The sequence below is a fragment of the Lampetra fluviatilis genome, chromosome 9 (assembly GCF_964198595.1).
Source record: "Lampetra fluviatilis chromosome 9, kcLamFluv1.1, whole genome shotgun sequence".
Lineage (NCBI taxonomy): Eukaryota > Metazoa > Chordata > Hyperoartia > Petromyzontiformes > Petromyzontidae > Lampetra > Lampetra fluviatilis.
In genome coordinates, this window is record NC_136283.1 from 6,976,413 (window position 1) to 6,985,308 (window position 8,896).

Genomic DNA, 8,896 nt, shown 5'->3' on the forward strand with positions numbered 1-8,896 from the left:
TGCATTCATGGAGAACATGAAGAATACATGAGAGACATTGACTAGCAAAAAAATTGTCCGAGGGAGATTTGTTCTCATTGCCGATTGACAGGAAACAAAGTGCTATACTAAGATGATTTTGATAGAAACCCACATGTGCAAAAAACACCTGCTCCTGCTTATCCGACCTCCCCTCCCCCACGACATTAAACAGCTCTATAACATTGTAAAGTTTGGCAGGAGTTTGGCACTACTGGAAATGAAAATGCTTGTGTTGTGTCCTAACAATATTTATACTTGGAAGACTTTGGCCCCCAATAACCCTTACTAACTCAATCTACTTTCAATTACTGTTTTGTTACGAATTTTTTTAATTTATTAAACATTCCTGATTGGAATAAAACGTAGGCACGGTATATCTAATGATTTCTGTAATATAAAAAAGTATAAAGTGGAACCTCGCTCCCAAATACATAGCATATTTGCGGCAAGGAACAATTGGGTTTTGTCAGGGTATGTGGGGTTAGCTGTTACCGTCACTCAGAATGAAACGGGTCAAAAAAGGAGCCTCGACTGGAAATAGATCCTTCACCAGAAATATAAACAGACTCTACATTTCAAAACATCTGTAGGTCAGGAGAATGTTTTATACTCAAGCGTGTAAAATATTAGTGGCCCCCTCCACAGTCCGATCATAGTGTTTGTCATGCCAAATACGTGTTATTATATATACAGTACTGTATATAAAACTACATTAATGTGAATAACACTAATTTAATCAAGAATTGTAATAATTAACCAAACTTTTCAGTGTTTTATGTGCATTTTTTTTTAACACGGTACAAATATCCTGAAGATCTGTTATATATTACCTTCGAGACACCCCTAAGTAACGTGTTACTGAAAATGGTTTAAAATAATTTGTATAATGATGTTCATTACAGCAAGCCGTAGCACAGCAGATTTTAACATAGCCGAGTTCATTTTCATAATATTTCAACGTAAAATGGAGGGCCCAAACAAAGCTTCCTTGAGATAATTTTAAGAGGAAAAAATACATATCTCTGAAATTTGACTCTAGATGTCAAAAATCAAAGCAGGGAGCAATGAGTGCACGAGCACGGACCGAGTTGCTCCAGCTCACAGCATCTCACCACCTGTTAAGCCACGGGGGAAAGATGTTAGCTCCCCCTCGCCTGGTAAACAGGAGGTCGGTGGGTTCGATCCCGACCCTGACGCCTGCTATATATTTGGAGTTTGCATGTCTCTCCCCGTGGTCGGGTGGATTTTTCTCCAGGTCCTTCGGTTTTTTTTCCCCTTTCCGATTAAGAAACATTCGTTTACAGTATTTGGCTGCTAAAAGATTTTCACGTAAGCCACTTGTGTCGAGTTATCATTTGTGGCCAGGTCGCTTCTGAAAAAGAGATGTATAGCTCAGTGGACCTTACCTAGTAAAATAAGAATAGTTTAGTCTTACTTAGAGCACGTAGAAACGGCTAAATGTTGGCGACTTACATCAGGGATTCAAACTGGGACCTAACAAATGCTATCGCGGGACCCAGTCGGACAACCAAATTATTGTTTCAAGAAACCACAGTCATAATAAAACTGCATGTTGATTGATCCATCTAAAACGAATTTTTTCCACCTGTTGGGCTACTTCCTACTAACTGGGAAGTTACAAGGACCAATGCCAGCTCAAAACACTCCAATTGTCTCCAAATGCAAAATAACAGCAGTCTCAATATTCTACTAGGTTACCATGAACAAATAAAAATGCAGTATTGGTATTTACATCAGCTATAGCCCTCGTATCACGTGGCACAACAGTGCATTGTTCTTCACTATAAAAACTTAAATGATATTTATGAATATACGAATGATTTTCATATATTACTCTCTTGTGAAAATGTACTTACTTGTACTTGTTTTTAACCTGTGAAAGCTTTCAACAATAAAAACAGCCCCTCTATCGTAATGAAGAGTGGTTTCAGTGGCATCGAGTCAAATATAGCTACAACGTCCAGCGTTACTGCTCGCCAAAGGGGCAATGAAGGGAGCAAGAAAACGGCATGCAGCGACACCACTGCAGTAATGCTGACTGAACACAAGTTTTCCCTGTAGCAACCCTTTTTAATGTTGAAGGCCCCCAGGAGTACTGTAATAATGTTGAAACTAATTTAATACATCTTGGCAGATTTCTTTTCACGGGGGCAGCACATTCCTTGGATATCTCTTAGCTTGGGTCAAGAATACACAACAGAAAACCCTTTGTCCGTCCAAACTTTGTAACGTTACACCAACATTCTGCTGAACAAGAATATTGGTGAAGTACGTTGCCCGCCTTCTCTAGAACTCGTGCATATTCTTGTGTACAGTGCTGTGAAGGCAACACGCCATAAAGTTCTGGCAGTCAGCTAATTTACCCCGAATAGTGACATTAAAAAGGCTTTTTTTTCCTTTCCTGGCGCTGTGTACTAAACAATAAACCAACAGAAAGTGCCAACATAATAATCATTCTGAAATAACACAGCAAATTTCCCCTCCTGGCCATGTCTAAATATGCATCAATCTGAATGATCCATTTCAGCCAAAAATGTGGAAGTCATCAAGAAATTGAATGTCAGGCATAATGATCTGCGAGCAGAATGTGCATACATAGACGTTGGAAATAAGAATGTCAGGACCAACATTTACCACCGAGCGTGATCATGTTTAAAATCATGTAAACCAAATACGAAACTCACGGAGTAATCTATAATTGCCTTAGAATACCCTGCAGCTTGGAATGGTCTTAAGTAATGCACAGCTTATATAACAGGGTTGTTGTTGTTACGTTTGTACACTACGAGATATAAAGGAACGATGCAGTGTTACCATTTTTAGGGAAAGCTATTTTTCAGCGAGGCAAAACCTGATATGCATCTTAATAAAGTAGTTTAAAGTGTATTTTTTAATATATCCAGCGTATAAATTATGCGATTCCATTCTAGGCGTGAATTTTTGTTACCGTAATTACAGATGACAGCATGTGATTGCCATTCTATTTTAATGCCCTATTTGAAAGATCACTTTATGGCCTAATCCACAACACAATAACCACAATGACTCATTGGCATATTTCACATATGTACCGTGCAGACATTAAAGACTACATTGTTTTCTAGTCACGCGATGGTAAGACCCATACATATTCCTGAAAAATATACTGCCAACCGGTCACAATTTATTCTCATGCATGTTGTTGTAAGAGTGCATCGAGAGTTCAAGACACAGGCAAATGACTCAAAACTTTAGCATCTTCATAAAAAGGGCATAATTTACGGTTTGACATGTGAAAAGGGAAACACCTTCAAACTCCAATCAAAACCACCATAACATTATACTAATAACATTGTAGGGCCCTTTGCACAATCCACTGCTGGATTAAGATGCCTTGGCACACCGTGGTTGCGTTTGACCCAAACCTCACCACGCCGGTCTCAGTGCGGGTTGGTGAAGTGGGAAGCGACAGGACTGATGACAACAGCCGAAGCCGGGAATCCAACATCGGATGGCCAAGTTATGAGCTCCTTCGCCACAGCGTTCCCCAGTCACTGCGCTACCGGTGCACTCCCGAGTCAAGCTCCTACAGCGCCAGCATCGTCCGCCGTGATGTTATCTACTGTTGGACGATTGCCTCCCCGACCTCGTAAACGTACAACGTTGTGCCGTGTGGTTGGAAGCGGTGGATCAACGTTGACCCAACGTTAAGTGTGAACCCTTTTGCAATACTTCAGTGCTTCTGTGCAACAAATACGCCCTAGCACTTGTACACGATTTAATTGTGCCATCTCCGTGATGAATGCATCTACTGCGTTCCCCCTTTTGGCAGATACTCCATTATTAGTCTCGACCACCGGCCAAGATACGCGTCCTGCGCAACTAAATGGCTCTTTAACAGCCCAGAAGTATGTCTTTCACCGTGGCATATATGTACACACACACACATTAGTGTGTCGGACGTTTTCAACGAACGTTGTTAGAGCAAATGCCCTGCATGCAACACAACCCTATAAGCGTGACCTTGTTTAAAGGGGAGCCAGACAAACAACTCAAGGGAGCCCGACAGTCTATGTTAAAACAAACTTTTAAACAAACCTCAATCGCTGAAAAGAACGAGTAAAGACAGGACCTGCTTTTGCCCATCACACATCCTGATCTCACCTACGACCAATTCGTTTGACTATACCAATTGCGAAGTGGGGGGGGGGGGTCTTCAGCATAAATAGCCCCCCTCGACGCTCCGGGAATAAGGCAACATCAATGCCCTGCCATGCAGCAGCCCTATAATATGCCAAGACGGTGCGATATGCCACTGCAAAGCAGGCCCGGTACCTTTAACCGAGGAGCCATGGAGCTGGTAGCTCTGGCGCAGCTTGGTCCACATGTGCGCTGCTGCTGCTGCTGCCGTCACTGGCAGTCGTGCGTGACCGCGCGGCAGCGCAGGGGACACGTGTAAGGGTGATATCGGAGAGGAAAAGCAAAGCTTGGTCAGTCGTCTTTGGATTCTTCAGGCAGGTGCAGCCCTACCTCCGCTACTGGGCGCTCTCGAGAGCATGTCTAATCTACCTTGCAACGACGAGCACACGCGTGTTGCATTTTGGCCGGCTATGGATCTCCAAAAATCAGAAACATCCACTTTAAGCAGCCTACACCAACGGCAAGCAGCAAGCAGCACGTGCTACGCACGTTAAACGAATTTCATTATTATGAAAACAAGCGATTCACATACATCCTGAAAAAAAACCCGACTCATTAAATGTAATACTACTAATACCGAATATGCAACCGATACGTTGCCGTGAGTGTTAAAAAGGGCAGCAGTTCTCGCTACTTCTGCTGCTTCTTCTTCCGACGATGGCACGCAACACAAACCACCACCACCGACCGACTGGTGGACCCGCCGTGCGCGCGGAATCTCTCATAGAGGCCCCCTCCGCGGGGGGAGAGGCGGAGCCTCGCGACCAGCCCCGCACATCGTGAGCGATGCGGACGTTTCACAGTGGAATGCAGGGGAGGGCAGCCGAGATTTAGGGGGGTCCCACAGATAACAGGAGAAACCCCCCCCCCTTTCTCAATGTTTGCAATAATCATCCAAGGCGCAACCCCCGCCGATTACTAAAGGGCATGTTGAAACCCCTCCACCCCTGTTAGGTTTTATCACGTCTAATATTCCCCGGAAAGCTATGGGGCATTTCTTAATGCCTGGGCTTTTGTAAATATAATTAGGAAAGAAGGGTTGGAGCGGTGGTGCAGTGGTGGTTCGCGCAACCACCGCAAGCTATCCGTGTGCCCGGCCACACGAGTTCGACTCTGGGTCACGGCTGGCATCATTTAAGGGAGTGATATCCCAACTGGTCCGGAATTCCCCATACCACCACCCTCCACCAGCCCGCACCGACTGGGGTGGTGAAATATGGTCAAACAAATCCCATGGGATTATTTTAATGTTCGCTGTAACGCGTATTGATGTTGGCGACATTGGAGTTTTCGTCTAAAAAAACGCACAGAAAAGAGATCCTTACGGGAAGCGGGACGAACGTAATAAAAATCTGGTGACACTTTTTTCAAGAGCTGCCTTTTCATAATCAGAAGGCTAAGCAGCTCTTTTTCAAGATGTAGCCAAAGCGTGCATTTAAATCTACGCCATTATTTCACGCGGTCCGTGGTAATTTATCTTTGGTCAAGAGTTATCGTTTGGGAGTTTGGCAATAATTTGGAATTTAATACCAGGCTTCATATCTCATCCCGTAACCAGCAACGGCGTTTTAATAGACACACACCATTTCTCAATAATATAATCATGGCCCGGTGTTCGTAGGGTTAAAACGATACGGAAGCTTTACCCAATTTTTTTAATTGCGTCATTAAAAGATACCCATCGAAATTGAATGCTTTAATTACCACAGTAATCGGGAATACAGTTGTGCGTACCAGTCATTTAACGTGTAGTTTTAACGTGTAATTTTAACCACGCACACGAAATTCAAGCAAGCGTGTTTACAAGCACACAATTACAAAGCATTGCTCAACATGTTTATAGCAGCTCTTGCCGAATCTCGACATAAAAAGGTCACTGGATTTACAAAAAAAATCCTTATCAGGCGAGTTGGACGCTCACCTTACGGTACATTGGATAACAATCATCGCTCACCTTTAAGTTGGAAATCGTTTTGCAAGTGCAGCACCATTTGCTCGCGGATGAAATGTATTCCCAATTGTTCTTTTTTATGAAAAAAATGGGGACAAGAACGCCACGTGTTCACCTCGGGGCGCAGTGAATCTTCGCGGGGGGAGGGTAATAAAAACCGGATCGGCGCGCCTCGCACACGATGCTGAGCTCAATCGACGCCTCCTCGTGGCTTTTAAAAGTTCGGCGTTGATGAGGACGCGACCGGGACACACCACCTGGCAGGTTTTTCGCCTTTCGTGCGATCACCAATCAAGCGAAGAAACTCACAGCGCCCTCCCAACTCCTCTCACCGCGATTCAATCAATCGGAGCAACAAACAAAACATTCAGCACCGCGATTAGATTCAACGATTGATCCCTGATCGGATCGTTTGTTGTTGTTATTGTTGTGGTTTATTTTGTATTGAGTCGCGTTTCGTTTGCTCTGTCACAGCTGTTCATATTTGGTGGCGCCCTGAGACCTTCCCTGGTTATGACTTAATATGCATTCATTAAACAGTACACAATTAAATATTGACTTGAAGCTTCCGTGACTGCAGGAATTCATACTCTTTGGGTCTTTCGGTAAATTCACGTAGATATAAAAAAAATCGATCGAAACGTCGTGATTGTTATTATTTTATTATTTTTATATCTAGGTGACTTTATCGAAAGACACAAAGAGTAGTACACGGATTTCCCAAGGATATTCAAGTCTCACTGTTGCCATCAAGTCTCTTGAAATGCGGTTTCACTTAGAAGCTATGTTTGTAAGTCAAACTTGGATTTGCATAGATTTGAAGCTTTCGTGACTGCAAGGATTCATATTCTTGGGTTTTTGGGTTTTTTCGGTAAAGTCCGAAAAAACCCAAGAATTTGGATTGGCATATTATCATCAGCCATGCTCAATCCGCTGCTCAATGAAGGCCTCCTGACCCAAGACGCCACCACCTCTCGCGACCCTGCGATATCTTTAGTTCTTTACACTTTTAAATTGAAAAAGAAAAACATAGATTCTTACGCGATTCTACGCATATATAAACACTAGGTATATTTCGTCAGCTTTATTAATCGATATTATCCTAAGAATCGATAACATCGTTAAACCTGTACCGATTTGGAATATTTTTCAGCGGCCTTTCTCATAGGAGGGACAATGCAGATCTCGTAATTATGCATTCACAAACACAGGCATGCTCATACTCTTAGGTTTTTTCGGTAAAGTCACGTAGGTAACAATAAATAATAAAAATAAATAATAAAATAATACAAATAATAATAGAAATAAAATAGTAAATCACGACATTTCGGGCGCAACATAAGCGTCGGTCATCAGGTGGGACAACCACAGCAAGAAACAATTGCTGAAGTGGGCAAAAGAGCTGCATGCTCGTCAGCTTTACAACCAACTACTGAATACCCAATATTTAAATGACCACTCAAATCAAAGACAAAGATCCCCCGCATAGCCTTAACAGACTGTTTGGGGCAAGTACTGTTAGCGAGCACCTACAAAGGCCGGCACTGTGGCACACGAGGAGGGGGTGGGTGGCCAGCATCCACGCCCGGCCGCCTTTGTCTCACATAGCACCAGTTACTCATTTGAGGCTGAATCGACCTAGGGGAGGCCCACGACAGATTCAAATAATCGTCACCAGTGTTGGCCGTGAGCGGGAATCGAACTCGGGTGGCCAGGATCGCATTCATTAACAACCCCTTATCAGTGCCCTACCTTATTACAGACCAACTCAGACCCTATTGGTCACCCCGTGCCTTTATAGATCTCAACGTTCATCCTACAAAGTCCAATTACAAGGGAGAAACACACAAACAAATAGACAAACACATTTTTTTCTCGTATTCAAACGGGTTTACGCCGTATGAACCTGAAAACTAAATTTCCTTCTACAAGAATACAGGGTTAAACCCGTATGGGTTGACAGGTGTGGGTTCGTAGCGCTAAACCACTACACTACCGCTCCACAAATCGCGCACAGTTGCACCTGCATGCCACCACTTAGCAGGGGCAATTGTCTTCGTTGAGTAACTTACATCATGAGAACCATCATATCCACGTTGTTGTCATACCATGCAATTAATCTTAGATGCGTTCCCTGGCACACCAGAGTCGATGCATTTCATCACAGTGTCTCATCACCGAGGCATATGGAGTGCACAGAATGTGTTGAATCATCCCGTGATGTTAGCGATAGCCTCCATCTGTTTACTCGTAACAGATGCATGGTGTCCATGCCCTGGTCACGTGGCCATGTTGGTATTGTTGTAGAATTAAAACAATACTCTTGCCAGCTATCAGAAGCCACGAACAATAGCTCCGATTTCTCTTTCTCGAGCAGTATTTGAATCAACTAATTGAATTAAGATTAAGAAGTACTGCAGTCGCTATTTCATCGGCTCGTACAATGTGATGCTGAAGTTGAGTTACTACTTTTGCTGAACTTGATTTATAGCTGTCAGATAATGCTCAAGTGACGGTCACATATAGTATGTGACTACATACTGTGCACTACATATTATGTACGTAACATATGAGACATATTATGATTGTAAAAAAGGCGAGAGATACAAAAGTTATAAATGACGTGAGCCTATGAGATGTGATAACCAGAAAAGGGCCAGGTTATATCATAGATCTGAAAAAAATCCCGTAAAGATGTAAACGTGGCAAAGTTAAAAAGAATCA